Source organism: Schistocerca cancellata, unplaced genomic scaffold (assembly GCF_023864275.1).
Source record: "Schistocerca cancellata isolate TAMUIC-IGC-003103 unplaced genomic scaffold, iqSchCanc2.1 HiC_scaffold_1083, whole genome shotgun sequence".
Taxonomy (NCBI): Eukaryota; Metazoa; Arthropoda; class Insecta; order Orthoptera; family Acrididae; genus Schistocerca; species Schistocerca cancellata.
Window position 1 is genome coordinate 440,869 of NW_026047082.1, and position 13,404 is coordinate 454,272.

At 51.7% G+C, this 13,404-nt stretch overlaps 28 non-coding genes across 28 annotated transcripts; 22 read left to right on the plus strand and 6 right to left on the minus strand.

Annotated features, from left to right (window-relative positions):
* Positions 1-12: 12 nt before the first annotated feature.
* Trnaa-ugc (transfer RNA alanine (anticodon UGC)) lies at positions 13-84 on the minus strand. The gene has a single exon. It is a non-coding gene; the product is annotated as a tRNA-Ala (tRNA).
* A 323-nt stretch (positions 85-407) lies between these two features.
* Trnag-gcc (transfer RNA glycine (anticodon GCC)) lies at positions 408-478 on the plus strand. Its single transcript has one exon. It is a non-coding gene; the product is annotated as a tRNA-Gly (tRNA).
* A 295-nt stretch (positions 479-773) lies between these two features.
* Trnam-cau (transfer RNA methionine (anticodon CAU)) lies at positions 774-846 on the plus strand. Its single transcript has one exon. It is a non-coding gene; the product is annotated as a tRNA-Met (tRNA).
* Positions 847-1,167: 321 nt separating this feature from the next.
* On the plus strand, positions 1,168-1,239 carry Trnae-cuc (transfer RNA glutamic acid (anticodon CUC)). Its single transcript has one exon. It is a non-coding gene; the product is annotated as a tRNA-Glu (tRNA).
* Positions 1,240-1,485: 246 nt separating this feature from the next.
* Positions 1,486-1,559, plus strand: Trnai-aau (transfer RNA isoleucine (anticodon AAU)). Its single transcript has one exon. It is a non-coding gene; the product is annotated as a tRNA-Ile (tRNA).
* A 748-nt stretch (positions 1,560-2,307) lies between these two features.
* Trnaa-ugc (transfer RNA alanine (anticodon UGC)) lies at positions 2,308-2,379 on the minus strand. Its single transcript has one exon. It is a non-coding gene; the product is annotated as a tRNA-Ala (tRNA).
* A 322-nt stretch (positions 2,380-2,701) lies between these two features.
* Trnag-gcc (transfer RNA glycine (anticodon GCC)) lies at positions 2,702-2,771 on the plus strand. The gene has a single exon. It is a non-coding gene; the product is annotated as a tRNA-Gly (tRNA).
* Positions 2,772-3,066: 295 nt separating this feature from the next.
* On the plus strand, positions 3,067-3,139 carry Trnam-cau (transfer RNA methionine (anticodon CAU)). Its single transcript has one exon. It is a non-coding gene; the product is annotated as a tRNA-Met (tRNA).
* A 323-nt stretch (positions 3,140-3,462) lies between these two features.
* Trnae-cuc (transfer RNA glutamic acid (anticodon CUC)) lies at positions 3,463-3,534 on the plus strand. The gene has a single exon. It is a non-coding gene; the product is annotated as a tRNA-Glu (tRNA).
* A 246-nt stretch (positions 3,535-3,780) lies between these two features.
* On the plus strand, positions 3,781-3,855 carry Trnai-aau (transfer RNA isoleucine (anticodon AAU)). Its single transcript has one exon. It is a non-coding gene; the product is annotated as a tRNA-Ile (tRNA).
* A 746-nt stretch (positions 3,856-4,601) lies between these two features.
* On the minus strand, positions 4,602-4,673 carry Trnaa-ugc (transfer RNA alanine (anticodon UGC)). Its single transcript has one exon. It is a non-coding gene; the product is annotated as a tRNA-Ala (tRNA).
* A 689-nt stretch (positions 4,674-5,362) lies between these two features.
* On the plus strand, positions 5,363-5,435 carry Trnam-cau (transfer RNA methionine (anticodon CAU)). Its single transcript has one exon. It is a non-coding gene; the product is annotated as a tRNA-Met (tRNA).
* A 320-nt stretch (positions 5,436-5,755) lies between these two features.
* On the plus strand, positions 5,756-5,827 carry Trnae-cuc (transfer RNA glutamic acid (anticodon CUC)). Its single transcript has one exon. It is a non-coding gene; the product is annotated as a tRNA-Glu (tRNA).
* Positions 5,828-6,073: 246 nt separating this feature from the next.
* Trnai-aau (transfer RNA isoleucine (anticodon AAU)) lies at positions 6,074-6,147 on the plus strand. The gene has a single exon. It is a non-coding gene; the product is annotated as a tRNA-Ile (tRNA).
* Positions 6,148-6,896: 749 nt separating this feature from the next.
* Trnaa-ugc (transfer RNA alanine (anticodon UGC)) lies at positions 6,897-6,968 on the minus strand. Its single transcript has one exon. It is a non-coding gene; the product is annotated as a tRNA-Ala (tRNA).
* A 323-nt stretch (positions 6,969-7,291) lies between these two features.
* Trnag-gcc (transfer RNA glycine (anticodon GCC)) lies at positions 7,292-7,362 on the plus strand. The gene has a single exon. It is a non-coding gene; the product is annotated as a tRNA-Gly (tRNA).
* Positions 7,363-7,658: 296 nt separating this feature from the next.
* On the plus strand, positions 7,659-7,731 carry Trnam-cau (transfer RNA methionine (anticodon CAU)). The gene has a single exon. It is a non-coding gene; the product is annotated as a tRNA-Met (tRNA).
* Positions 7,732-8,050: 319 nt separating this feature from the next.
* On the plus strand, positions 8,051-8,122 carry Trnae-cuc (transfer RNA glutamic acid (anticodon CUC)). The gene has a single exon. It is a non-coding gene; the product is annotated as a tRNA-Glu (tRNA).
* Positions 8,123-8,368: 246 nt separating this feature from the next.
* Positions 8,369-8,442, plus strand: Trnai-aau (transfer RNA isoleucine (anticodon AAU)). The gene has a single exon. It is a non-coding gene; the product is annotated as a tRNA-Ile (tRNA).
* Positions 8,443-9,192: 750 nt separating this feature from the next.
* Positions 9,193-9,267, minus strand: Trnaa-ugc (transfer RNA alanine (anticodon UGC)). Its single transcript has one exon. It is a non-coding gene; the product is annotated as a tRNA-Ala (tRNA).
* A 322-nt stretch (positions 9,268-9,589) lies between these two features.
* Positions 9,590-9,659, plus strand: Trnag-gcc (transfer RNA glycine (anticodon GCC)). Its single transcript has one exon. It is a non-coding gene; the product is annotated as a tRNA-Gly (tRNA).
* A 293-nt stretch (positions 9,660-9,952) lies between these two features.
* On the plus strand, positions 9,953-10,025 carry Trnam-cau (transfer RNA methionine (anticodon CAU)). The gene has a single exon. It is a non-coding gene; the product is annotated as a tRNA-Met (tRNA).
* Positions 10,026-10,346: 321 nt separating this feature from the next.
* On the plus strand, positions 10,347-10,417 carry Trnae-cuc (transfer RNA glutamic acid (anticodon CUC)). Its single transcript has one exon. It is a non-coding gene; the product is annotated as a tRNA-Glu (tRNA).
* Positions 10,418-10,663: 246 nt separating this feature from the next.
* Trnai-aau (transfer RNA isoleucine (anticodon AAU)) lies at positions 10,664-10,737 on the plus strand. The gene has a single exon. It is a non-coding gene; the product is annotated as a tRNA-Ile (tRNA).
* A 743-nt stretch (positions 10,738-11,480) lies between these two features.
* Trnaa-ugc (transfer RNA alanine (anticodon UGC)) lies at positions 11,481-11,552 on the minus strand. The gene has a single exon. It is a non-coding gene; the product is annotated as a tRNA-Ala (tRNA).
* A 324-nt stretch (positions 11,553-11,876) lies between these two features.
* Trnag-gcc (transfer RNA glycine (anticodon GCC)) lies at positions 11,877-11,947 on the plus strand. The gene has a single exon. It is a non-coding gene; the product is annotated as a tRNA-Gly (tRNA).
* A 295-nt stretch (positions 11,948-12,242) lies between these two features.
* On the plus strand, positions 12,243-12,315 carry Trnam-cau (transfer RNA methionine (anticodon CAU)). Its single transcript has one exon. It is a non-coding gene; the product is annotated as a tRNA-Met (tRNA).
* Positions 12,316-12,634: 319 nt separating this feature from the next.
* On the plus strand, positions 12,635-12,706 carry Trnae-cuc (transfer RNA glutamic acid (anticodon CUC)). The gene has a single exon. It is a non-coding gene; the product is annotated as a tRNA-Glu (tRNA).
* The last annotated feature ends 698 nt before the right edge of the window (positions 12,707-13,404 follow it).

Below are 13,404 nucleotides of genomic sequence, written 5' to 3' on the forward strand. Positions count from 1 at the left end.
GTAAAAGCCGGCTGCGGTGGCCGGGAATCGAACCCGGATCAACTGCTTGCAAGGCAACTATGCTGACCATTACACCACCACCGCACGGTTTCCGTCCGCGCACGCCGCGCTGTGTCTGCTTCCCGCCTGTCGGCGGCGGCTCAAGGTGGTCGTAGCTGTAGGCGCATTACGGGGTAGGCGAGCGCATCCAGACAGCGTCTCTACGCACATTTCGCGTCCTTTGGCAAGAGTCGTCGCGTGCGTGCGCCGCAAGAGTACTTAGGCGATCGCGTTCGGGCGTCATTTTTAAGCAGCAGTGCAGTGCAGGATTCAGCGTCTGTAGCATTCTCTCGAGAGGATGCGACGGCGCTGGACGGCAGTCCCACTTTCCCCGCAGACGTCTGCCGCGGAAAGCACCAGGAAGCTGAGCATCGGTGGTTCAGTGGTAGAATGCTCGCCTGCCACGCGGGCGGCCCGGGTTCGATTCCCGGCCGATGCATCATTTTGTTTTTTCTCCGATAGTGGTGCTGCGTGTCTTTGGCACTCGAACTGCGTGAGCCATGAGAATGAACCGCGGTATTTCCGTGTGGAAATAACCAAACATGCAGCGCGCACGACTGCTCGTTTGGACTCTTGTGTGCTATTGTACATACTGGCGTCGGCCTAGCATCGCAAGTTGCCTGTCGCGCCGGGAATGCACGTGTAGCAACAGAAAAAAATGAGCCAGGAAGTGCAGACTCTCTACCACTGGTATTTGGTACTTACCGAGATTCCAGAAGGCGTGGCGATCACTTGCCTCGGTAGCGCAGTAGGCAGCGCGTAAGTCTCATAATCTTAAGGTCGTGAGTTCGATCCTCACCCGGGGCATTTAATTTACACACAGCTAAATTGACGCCTCTGGGGTTTGCGAAGGAGCGAAACACTTTGTACTTTGTTATCCACAAGGCTTCACCGACTCAGCGTGATAATGTTTACTTCCCGTTATTACTACTTGCAGTTGTTATGTAAAATTTTCAAGGAAAAAAGTACTAGTAATAAAACTGAATTTCGTACGATATAACGTGTAAAGTCACACAATGTATGACCTGATGTATGATGACAGGCAGCAGGTCTTTACTTGCGAAATAAGTAAATAAATATTACTACTTACAGCTTTGCTTTTCCTCCTACCCCTGTAACAAGCGCACGTCCGGTGTGGTCTAGTGGCTAGGATACCTGGCTCTCACCCAGGAGGCCCGGGTTCGATTCCCGGTACCGGAACGGAAATTTTTCGGAAAAAATCACGACAAGCGAAAGGCTGTTTCACGTCCTCCTCGCATTATAGCTACTGGTTCATAAACGTCAGCTGAAAACAGTCGAGAGAAACGGGCACGCAATGAAATTACTACGAGCAGCGGAATAAAGGGAGAAGAGACGCTGGTCCACTGTTGGACTGCTACCATAGAAATGTTACATGGCAATACGCAGAGCAATTCCCGCGAAGCGATGGAAGACTGTCTGCACCGAGGCCCGTTAGCTCAGCTGGTTAGAGCGTCGTGCTAATAACGCGAAGGTCGTGGGTTCGATCCCCCCACGCGCCACTACGATTTCACTCTTTCAAAAAGGCAACGCCGATTTCGGCGGGGAAGTATGGTGACAAAGAAATCGTCACATTGTGTGGGAGCTGATAGGGGACCAGAACACGACTCGTCGGGACGCGCTAAGACACTTCACTGGTCACAGCACGGTGAACACACAGTTTCTCGTCCGATCACCGCTACTGCGCGAAGCTGGGCGTTGTCAGTGCTTGGGCGGGTGACCGCCTGCGAGCACACGGCACTGCCGATAGTTTCAATTCGTATTTCTCTTTCCTCTTCGGTTTCGGAGCTGCAGCGCTATTCGGTCAAGGGCCAACTGGCACCACATTTTGCCTCTCGGTATGCCAAGTCGCGCCGTGCGGCCACAGTGAAGTGAAGGAGCGTGTTGAAAAATTTTCAACAAAGAAAAAAAAATGAAATGTACTAGTAATAAAACTGAATTTGTCTGACAGAACATGTAAAATCAGACAATATATGATAACAGCAGCAGGTATCTACTTGAGGCATAAGTAATGTGGTGCCCGCCCGCCTCGCCATACCTCTCTCAGTCGTTTTGCGTGCTTGTCCTTTTTATATAGGCCGATTGGAGAGCGTCAGCTCTCGCGTCAGCTGAGCAAAGTCGAGACAAGTCGAGACTCAAGGAGAATCGACGCAAACGCTATAGGGTGGCCTGCAGCGAGTAAGATGGGGAAAGAAACATTAATTGAAGGACGCGTGGCAAAAGTACTCATACGCAAAAGTAAAAGCCGGCTGCGGTGGCCGGGAATCGAACCCGGATCAACTGCTTGCAAGGCAACTATGCTGACCATTACACCACCACCGCACGGTTTCCGTCCGCCCACGCCGCGCTGTGTCTGCTTCCCGCCTGTCGGCGGCGGCTCAAGGTGGTCGTAGCTGTAGGCGCATTACGGGGTAGGCGAGCGCATCCAGACAGCGTCTCTACGCACATTTCGCGTCCTTTGCAAGAGTCGTCGCGTGCGTGCGCCGCAAGAGTACTTAGGCGATCGCGTTCGGGCGTCATTTTTAAGCAGCAGTGCAGTGCAGGATTCAGCGTCTGTAGCATTCTCTCGAGAGGATGCGACGGCGCTGGACGGCAGTCCCACTTTCCCCGCAGACGTCTGCCGCGGAAAGCACCAGGAAGCTGAGCATCGGTGGTTCAGTGGTAGAATGCTCGCCTGCCACGCGGGCGGCCCGGGTTCGATTCCGGCCGATGCATCATTTTGTTTTTTCTCCGATAGTGGTGCTGCGTGTCTTTGGCACTCGAACTGCGTGAGCCATGAGAATGAACCGCGGTATTTCCGTGTGGAAATAACCAAACATGCAGCGCGCACGACTGCTCGTTTGGACTCTTGTGTGCTATTGTACATACTGGCGTCGGCCTAGCATCGCAAGTTGCCTGTCGCGCCGGGAATGCACGTGTAGCAACAGAAAAAAAATGAGCCAGGAAGTGCAGACTCTCTACCACTGGTATTTGGTACTTACCGAGATTCCAGAAGCGTGGCGATCACTTGCCTCGGTAGCGCAGTAGGCAGCGCGTAAGTCTCATAATCTTAAGGTCGTGAGTTCGATCCTCACCCGGGGCATTTAATTTACACACAGCTAAATTGACGCCTCTGGGGTTTGCGAAGGAGCGAAACACTTTGTACTTTTGTTATCCACAAGGCTTCACCGACTCAGCCGTGATAATGTTTACTTCCCGTTATTACTACTTGCAGTTGTTATGTAAAATTTTCAAGGAAAAAAGTACTAGTAATAAAACTGAATTTCGTACGATATAACGTGTAAAGTCACACAATGTATGACCTGATGTATGATGACAGGCAGCAGGTCTTTACTTGCGAAATAAGTAAATAAATATTACTACTTACAGCTTTGCTTTTCCTCCTACCCCTGTAACAAGCGCACGTCCGGTGTGGTCTAGTGGCTAGGATACCTGGCTCTCACCCAGGAGGCCCGGGTTCGATTCCCGGTACCGGAACGGAATTTTTTCGGAAAAAATCACGACAAGCGAAAGGCTGTTTCACGTCCTCCCTCGCATTATAGCTACTGGTTCATAACGTCAGCTGAAAACAGTCGAGAGAAACGGGCACGCAATGAAATTACTACGAGCAGCGGAATAAAGGGAGAAGAGACGCTGGTCCACTGTTGGACTGCTACCATAGAAATGTTACATGGCAATACGCAGAGCAATTCCCGCGAAGCGATGGAAGACTGTCTGCACCGAGGCCCCGTTAGCTCAGCTGGTTAGAGCGTCGTGCTAATAACGCGAAGGTCGTGGGTTCGATCCCCCCACGCGCCACTACGATTTCACTCTTTCAAAAAGGCAACGCCGATTTCGGCGGGAAGTATGGTGACAAAGAAATCGTCACATTGTGTGGGAGCTGATAGGGGACCAGAACACGACTCGTCGGGACGCGCTAAGGACACTTCACTGGTCACAGCACGGTGAACACACAGTTTCTCGTCCGATCACCGCTACTGCGCGAAGCTGGGCGTTGTCAGTGCTTGGGCGGGTGACCGCCTGCGAGCACACGGCACTGCCGATAGTTTCAATTCGTATTTCTCTTTCCTCTTCGGTTTCGGAGCTGCAGCGCTATTCGGTCAAGGGCACTGGCACCACATTTTGCCTCTCGGTATGCCAAGTCGCGCCGTGCGGCCACAGTGAAGTGAAGAGCGTGTTGAAAAATTTTCAACAAAGAAAAAAAATGAAATGTACTAGTAATAAAACTGAATTTGTCTGACAGAACATGTAAAATCAGACAATATATGATAACAGGCAGCAGGTATCTACTTGAGGCATAAGTAATGTGGTGCCCCGCCCGCCTCGCCATACCTCTCTCAGTCGTTTTGCGTGCTTGTCCTTTTTATATAGGCCGATTGGAGAGCGTCAGCTCTCGCGTCAGCTGAGCAAAGTCGAGACAAGTCGAGACTCAAGGAGAATCGACGCAAACGCTATAGGGTGGCCTGCAGCGAGTAAGATGGGGAAAGAAACATTAATTGAAGGACGCGTGGCAAAAGTACTCATACGCAAAAGTAAAAGCCGGCTGCGGTGGCCGGGAATCGAACCCGGATCAACTGCTTGCAAGGCAACTATGCTGACCATTACACCACCACCGCACGGTTTCCGTCCGCCCACGCCGCGCTGTGTCTGCTTCCGCCTGTCGGCGGCGGCTCAAGGTGGTCGTAGCTGTAGGCGCATTACGGGGTAGGCGAGCGCATCCAGACAGCGTCTCTACGCACATTTCGCGTCCTTTGGCAAGAGTCGTCGCGTGCGTGCGCCGCAAGAGTACTTAGGCGATCGCGTTCGGGCGTCATTTTTAAGCAGCAGTGCAGTGCAGGATTCAGCGTCTGTAGCATTCTCTCGAGAGGATGCGACGGCGCTGGACGGCAGTCCCACTTTCCCCGCAGACGTCTGCCGCGGAAAGCACCAGGAAGCTGAGCATCGGTGGTTCAGTGGTAGAATGCTCGCCTGCCCACGCGGGCGGCCCGGGTTCGATTCCCGGCCGATGCATCATTTTGTTTTTTCTCCGATAGTGGTGCTGCGTGTCTTTGCACTCGAACTGCGTGAGCCATGAGAATGAACCGCGGTATTTCCGTGTGGAAATAACCAAACATGCAGCGCGGCACGACTGCTCGTTTGGACTCTTGTGTGCTATTGTACATACTGGCGTCGGCCTAGCATCGCAAGTTGCCTGTCGCGCCGGGAATGCACGTGTAGCAACAGAAAAAAATGAGCCAGGAAGTGCAGACTCTCTACCACTGGTATTTGGTACTTACCGAGATTCCAGAAGGCGTGGCGATCACTTGCCTCGGTAGCGCAGTAGGCAGCGCGTAAGTCTCATAATCTTAAGGTCGTGAGTTCGATCCTCACCCGGGGCATTTAATTTACACACAGCTAAATTGACGCCTCTGGGGTTTGCGAAGGAGCGAAACACTTTGTACTTTGTTATCCACAAGGCTTCACCGACTCAGCGTGATAATGTTTACTTCCCGTTATTACTACTTGCAGTTGTTATGTAAAATTTTCAAGGAAAAAGTACTAGTAATAAAACTGAATTTCGTACGATATAACGTGTAAAGTCACACAATGTATGACCTGATGTATGATGACAGGCAGCAGGTCTTTACTTGCGAAATAAGTAAATAAATATTACTACTTACAGCTTTGCTTTTCCTCCTACCCCTGTAACAAGCGCACGTCCGGTGTGGTCTAGTGGCTAGGATACCTGGCTCTCACCCAGGAGGCCCGGGTTCGATTCCCGGTACCGGAACGGAAATTTTTCGGAAAAAATCACGACAAGCGAAAGGCTGTTTCACGTCCTCCTCGCATTATAGCTACTGTTCATAAACGTCAGCTGAAAACAGTCGAGAGAAACGGGCACGCAATGAAATTACTACGAGCAGCGGAATAAAGGGAGAAGAGACGCTGGTCCACTGTTGGACTGCTACCATAGAAATGTTACATGGCAATACGCAGAGCAATTCCCGCGAAGCGATGGAAGACTGTCCTGCACCGAGGCCCGTTAGCTCAGCTGGTTAGAGCGTCGTGCTAATAACGCGAAGGTCGTGGGTTCGATCCCCCCACGCGCCACTACGATTTCACTCTTTCAAAAAGGCAACGCCGATTTCGGCGGGGAAGTATGGTGACAAAGAAATCGTCACATTGTGTGGGAGCTGATAGGGGACCAGAACACGACTCGTCGGGACGCGCTAAGACACTTCACTGGTCACAGCACGGTGAACACACAGTTTCTCGTCCGATCACCGCTACTGCGCGAAGCTGGGCGTTGTCAGTGCTTGGGCGGGTGACCGCCTGCGAGCACACGGCACTGCCGATAGTTTCAATTCGTATTTCTCTTTCCTCTTCGGTTTCGGAGCTGCAGCGCTATTCGGTCAAGGGCACTGGCACCACATTTTGCCTCTCGGTATGCCAAGTCGCGCCGTGCGGCCACAGTGAAGTGAAGGAGCGTGTTGAAAAATTTTCAACAAAGAAAAAAAAAAATGAAATGTACTAGTAATAAAACTGAATTTGTCTGACAGAACATGTAAAATCAGACAATATATGATAACAGGCAGCAGGTATCTACTTGAGGCATAAGTAATGTGGTGCCCGCCCGCCTCGCCATACCTCTCTCAGTCGTTTTGCGTGCTTGTCCTTTTTATATAGGCCGATTGGAGAGCGTCAGCTCTCGCGTCAGCTGAGCAAAGTCGAGACAAGTCGAGACTCAAGGAGAATCGACGCAAACGCTATAGGGTGGCCTGCAGCGAGTAAGATGGGGAAAGAAACATTAATTGAAGGACGCATGGCAAAAGTACTCATACGCAAAAGTAAAAGCCGGCTGCGGTGGCCGGGAATCGAACCCGGATCAACTGCTTGCAAGGCAACTATGCTGACCATTACACCACCACCGCACGGTTTCCGTCCGCGCACGCCGCGCTGTGTCTGCTTCCCGCCTGTCGGCGGCGGCTCAAGGTGGTCGTAGCTGTAGGCGCATTACGGGGTAGGCGAGCGCATCCAGACAGCGTCTCTACGCACATTTCGCGTCCTTTGGCAAGAGTCGTCGCGTGCGTGCGCCGCAAGAGTACTTAGGCGATCGCGTTCGGGCGTCATTTTTAAGCAGCAGTGCAGTGCAGGATTCAGCGTCTGTAGCATTCTCTCGAGAGGATGCGACGGCGCTGGACGGCAGTCCCACTTTCCCCGCAGACGTCTGCCGCGGAAAGCACCAGGAAGCTGAGCATCGGTGGTTCAGTGGTAGAATGCTCGCCTGCCACGCGGGCGGCCCGGGTTCGATTCCCGGCCGATGCATCATTTTGTTTTTTCTCCGATAGTGGTGCTGCGTGTCTTTGGCACTCGAACTGCGTGAGCCATGAGAATGAACCGCGGTATTTCCGTGTGGAAATAACCAAACATGCAGCGCGCACGACTGCTCGTTTGGACTCTTGTGTGCTATTGTACATACTGGCGTCGGGCCTAGCATCGCAAGTTGCCTGTCGCGCCGGGAATGCACGTGTAGCAACAGAAAAAAATGAGCCAGGAAGTGCAGACTCTCTACCACTGGTATTTGGTACTTACCGAGATTCCAGAAGGCGTGGCGATCACTTGCCTCGGTAGCGCAGTAGGCAGCGCGTAAGTCTCATAATCTTAAGGTCGTGAGTTCGATCCTCACCCGGGGCATTTAATTTACACACAGCTAAATTGACGCCTCTGGGGTTTGCGAAGGAGCGAAACACTTTGTACTTTGTTATCCACAAGGCTTCACCGACTCAGCGTGATAATGTTTACTTCCGTTATTACTACTTGCAGTTGTTATGTAAAATTTTCAAGGAAAAAAGTACTAGTAATAAAACTGAATTTCGTACGATATAACGTGTAAAGTCACACAATGTATGACCTGATGTATGATGACAGGCAGCAGGTCTTTACTTGCGAAATAAGTAAATAAATATTACTACTTACAGCTTGCTTTTCCTCCTACCCCTGTAACAAGCGCACGTCCGGTGTGGTCTAGTGGCTAGGATACCTGGCTCTCACCCAGGAGGCCCGGGTTCGATTCCCGGTACCGGAACGGAATTTTTTCGGAAAAAATCACGACAAGCGAAAGGCTGTTTCACGTCCTCCTCGCATTATAGCTACTGGTTCATAAACGTCAGCTGAAAACAGTCGAGAGAAACGGGCACGCAATGAAATTACTACGAGCAGCGGAATAAAGGGAGAAGAGACGCTGGTCCACTGTTGGACTGCTACCATAGAAATGTTACATGGCAATACGCAGAGCAATTCCCGCGAAGCGATGGAAGACTGTCTGCACCGAGGCCCGTTAGCTCAGCTGGTTAGAGCGTCGTGCTAATAACGCGAAGGTCGTGGGTTCGATCCCCCCACGCGCCACTACGATTTCACTTTCTCTTCAAAAAGGCAACGCCGATTTCGGCGGGGAAGTATGGTGACAAAGAAATCGTCACATTGTGTGGGAGCTGATAGGGGACCAGAACACGACTCGTCGGGACGCGCTAAGACACTTCACTGGTCACAGCACGGTGAACACACAGTTTCTCGTCCGATCACCGCTACTGCGCGAAGCTGGGCGTTGTCAGTGCTTGGGCGGGTGACCGCCTGCGAGCACACGGCACTGCCGATAGTTTCAATTCGTATTTCTCTTTCCTCTTCGGTTTCGGAGCTGCAGCGCTATTCGGTCAAGGGCACTGGCACCACATTTTGCCTCTCGGTATGCCAAGTCGCGCCGTGCGGCCACAGTGAAGTGAAGGAGCGTGTTGAAAAATTTTCAACAAAGAAAAAAAAATGAAATGTACTAGTAATAAAACTGAATTTGTCTGACAGAACATGTAAAATCAGACAATATATGATAACAGGCAGCAGGTATCTACTTGAGGCATAAGTAATGTGGTGCCCGCCCGCCTCGCCATACCTCTCTCAGTCGTTTTGCGTGCTTGTCCTTTTTATATAGGCCGATTGGAGAGCGTCAGCTCTCGCGTCAGCTGAGCAAAGTCGAGACAAGTCGAGACTCAAGGAGAATCGACGCAAACGCTATAGGGTGGCCTGCAGCGAGTAAGATGGGGAAAGAAACATTAATTGAAGGACGCATGGCAAAAGTACTCATACGCAAAAGTAAAAGCCGGCTGCGGTGGCCGGGAATCGAACCCGGATCAACTGCTTGCAAGGCAACTATGCTGACCTACATTACACCACCACCGCACGGTTTCCGTCCGCGCACGCCGCGCTGTGTCTGCTTCCCGCCTGTCGGCGGCGGCTCAAGGTGGTCGTAGCTGTAGGCGCATTACGGGGTAGGCGAGCGCATCCAGACAGCGTCTCTACGCACATTTCGCGTCCTTGGCAAGAGTCGTCGCGTGCGTGCGCCGCAAGAGTACTTAGGCGATCGCGTTCGGGCGTCATTTTTAAGCAGCAGTGCAGTGCAGGATTCAGCGTCTGTAGCATTCTCTCGAGAGGATGCGACGGCGCTGGACGGCAGTCCCACTTTCCCCGCAGACGTCTGCCGCGGAAAGCACCAGGAAGCTGAGCATCGGTGGTTCAGTGGTAGAATGCTCGCCTGCCACGCGGGCGGCCCGGGTTCGATTCCGGCCGATGCATCATTTTGTTTTTTCTCCGATAGTGGTGCTGCGTGTCTTTGGCACTCGAACTGCGTGAGCCATGAGAATGAACCGCGGTATTTCCGTGTGGAAATAACCAAACATGCAGCGCGCACGACTGCTCGTTTGGACTCTTGTGTGCTATTGTACATACTGGCGTCGGCTAGCATCGCAAGTTGCCTGTCGCGCCGGAATGCACGTGTAGCAACAGAAAAAAATGAGCCAGGAAGTGCAGACTCTCTACCACTGGTATTTGGTACTTACCGAGATTCCAGAAGGCGTGGCGATCACTTGCCTCGGTAGCGCAGTAGGCAGCGCGTAAGTCTCATAATCTTAAGGTCGTGAGTTCGATCCTCACCCGGGGCATTTAATTTACACACAGCTAAATTGACGCCTCTGGGGTTTGCGAAGGAGCGAAACACTTTGTACTTTGTTATCCACAAGGCTTCACCGACTCAGCGTGATAATGTTTACTTCCCGTTATTACTACTTGCAGTTGTTATGTAAAATTTTCAAGGAAAAAAGTACTAGTAATAAAACTGAATTTCGTACGATATAACGTGTAAAGTCACACAATGTATGACCTGATGTATGATGACAGGCAGCAGGTCTTTACTTGCGAAATAAGTAAATAAATATTACTACTTACAGCTTTGCTTTTCCTCCTACCCCTGTAACAAGCGCACGTCCGGTGTGGTCTAGTGGCTAGGATACCTGGCTCTCACCCAGGAGGCCCGGTTCGATTCCCGGTACCGGAACGGAAATTTTTCGGAAAAAATCACGACAAGCGAAAGGCTGTTTCACGTCCTCCTCGCATTATAGCTACTGGTTCATAAACGTCAGCTGAAAACAGTCGAGAGAAACGGGCACGCAATGAAATTACTACGAGCAGCGGAATAAAGGGAGAAGAGACGCTGGTCCACTGTTGGACTGCTACCATAGAAATGTTACATGGCAATACGCAGAGCAATTCCCGCGAAGCGATGGAAGACTGTCTGCACCGAGGCCCGTTAGCTCAGCTGGTTAGAGCGTCGTGCTAATAACGCGAAGGTCGTGGGTTCGATCCCCCCACGCGCCACTACGATTTCACTCTTTCAAAAAGGCAACGCCGATTTCGGCGGGGAAGTATGGTGACAAAGAAATCGTCACATTGTGTGGGAGCTGATAGGGGACCAGAACACGACTCGTCGGGACGCGCTAAGACACTTCACTGGTCACAGCACGGTGAACACAACAGTTTCTCGTCCGATCACCGCTACTGCGCGAAGCTGGGCGTTGTCAGTGCTTGGGCGGGTGACCGCCTGCGAGCACACGGCACTGCCGATAGTTTCAATTCGTATTTCTCTTTCCTCTTCGTTTCGGAGCTGCAGCGCTATTCGGTCAAGGCACTGGCACCACATTTTGCCTCTCGGTATGCCAAGTCGCGCCGTGCGGCCACAGTGAAGTGAAGGAGCGTGTTGAAAAATTTTCAACAAAGAAAAAAAAATGAAATGTACTAGTAATAAAACTGAATTTGTCTGACAGAACATGTAAATCAGACAATATATGATAACAGGCAGCAGGTATCTACTTGAGGCATAAGTAATGTGGTGCCCGCCCGCCTCGCCATACCTCTCTCAGTCGTTTTGCGTGCTTGTCCTTTTATATAGGCCGATTGGAGAGCGTCAGCTCTCGCGTCAGCTGAGCAAAGTCGAGACAAGTCGAGACTCAAGGAGAATCGACGCAAACGCTATAGGGTGGCCTGCAGCGAGTAAGATGGGAAAGAAACATTAATTGAAGGACGCATGGCAAAAGTACTCATACGCAAAAGTAAAAGCCGGCTGCGGTGGCCGGGAATCGAACCCGGATCAACTGCTTGCAAGGCAACTATGCTGACCATTACACCACCACCGCACGGTTTCCGTCCGCGCACGCCGCGCTGTGTCTGCTTCCCGCCTGTCGGCGGCGGCTCAAGGTGGTCGTAGCTGTAGGCGCATTACGGGGTAGGCGAGCGCATCCAGACAGCGTCTCTACGCACATTTCGCGTCCTTTGGCAAGAGTCGTCGCGTGCGTGCGCCGCAAGAGTACTTAGGCGATCGCGTTCGGGCGTCATTTTTAAGCAGCAGTGCAGTGCAGGATTCAGCGTCTGTAGCATTCTCTCGAGAGGATGCGACGGCGCTGGACGGCAGTCCCACTTTCTCCCGCAGACGTCTGCCGCGGAAAGCACCAGGAAGCTGAGCATCGGTGGTTCAGTGGTAGAATGCTCGCCTGCCACGCGGGCGGCCCGGGTTCGATTCCCGGCCGATGCATCATTTTGTTTTTTCTCCGATAGTGGTGCTGCGTGTCTTTGGCACTCGAACTGCGTGAGCCATGAGAATGAACCGCGGTATTTCCGTGTGGAAATAACCAAACATGCAGCGCGCACGACTGCTCGTTTGGACTCTTGTGTGCTATTGTACATACTGGCGTCGGCCTAGCATCGCAAGTTGCCTGTCGCGCCGGGAATGCACGTGTAGCAACAGAAAAAAATGAGCCAGGAAGTGCAGACTCTCTACCACTGGTATTTGGTACTTACCGAGATTCCAGAAGGCGTGGCGATCACTTGCCTCGGTAGCGCAGTAGGCAGCGCGTAAGTCTCATAATCTTAAGGTCGTGAGTTCGATCCTCACCCGGGGCATTTAATTTACACACAGCTAAATTGACGCCTCTGGGGTTTGCGAAGGAGCGAAACACTTTGTACTTTGTTATCCACAAGGCTTCACCGACTCAGCGTGATAATGTTTACTTCCCGTTATTACTACTTGCAGTTGTTATGTAAAATTTTCAAGAAAAAAGTACTAGTAATAAACTGAATTTCGTACGATATAACGTGTAAAGTCACACAATGTATGACCTGATGTATGATGACAGGCAGCAGGTCTTTACTTGCGAAATAAGTAAATAAATATTACTACTTACAGCTTTGCTTTTCCTCCTACCCCTGTAACAAGCGCACGTCCGGTGTGGTCTAGTGGCTAGGATACCTGGCTCTCACCCAGGAGGCCCGGGTTCGATTCCCGGTACCGGAACGGAAATTTTTCGGAAAAAATCACGACAAGCGAAAGGCTGTTTCACGTCCTCCTCGCATTATAGCTACTGGTTCATAAACGTCAGCTGAAAACAGTCGAGAGAAACGGGCACGCAATGAAATTACTACGAGCAGCGGAATAAAGGGAGAAGAGACGCTGGTCCACTGTTGGACTGCTACCATAGAAATGTTACATGGCAATACGCAGAGCAATTCCCGCGAAGCGATGGAAGACTGTCTGCACCGAGGCCCGTTAGCTCAGCTGGTTAGAGCGTCGTGCTAATACGCGAAGGTCGTGGGTTCGATCCCCCCACGCGCCACTACGATTTCACTCTTTCAAAAAGGCAACGCCGATTTCGGCGGGGAAGTATGGTGACAAAGAAATCGTCACATTGTGTGGGAGCTGATAGGGGACCAGAACACGACTCGTCGGGACGCGCTAAGACACTTCACTGGTCACAGCACGGTGAACACGACAGTTTCTCGTCCGATCACCGCTACTGCGCGAAGCTGGGCGTTGTCAGTGCTTGGGCGGGTGACCGCCTGCGAGCACACGGCACTGCCGATAGTTTCAATTCGTATTTCTCTTTCCTCTTCGGTTTCGGAGCTGCAGCGCTATTCGGTCAAGGGCACTGCACCACATTTTGCCTCTCGGTATGCCAAGTCGCGCCGTGCGGCCACAGTGAAGTGAAGGAGCGT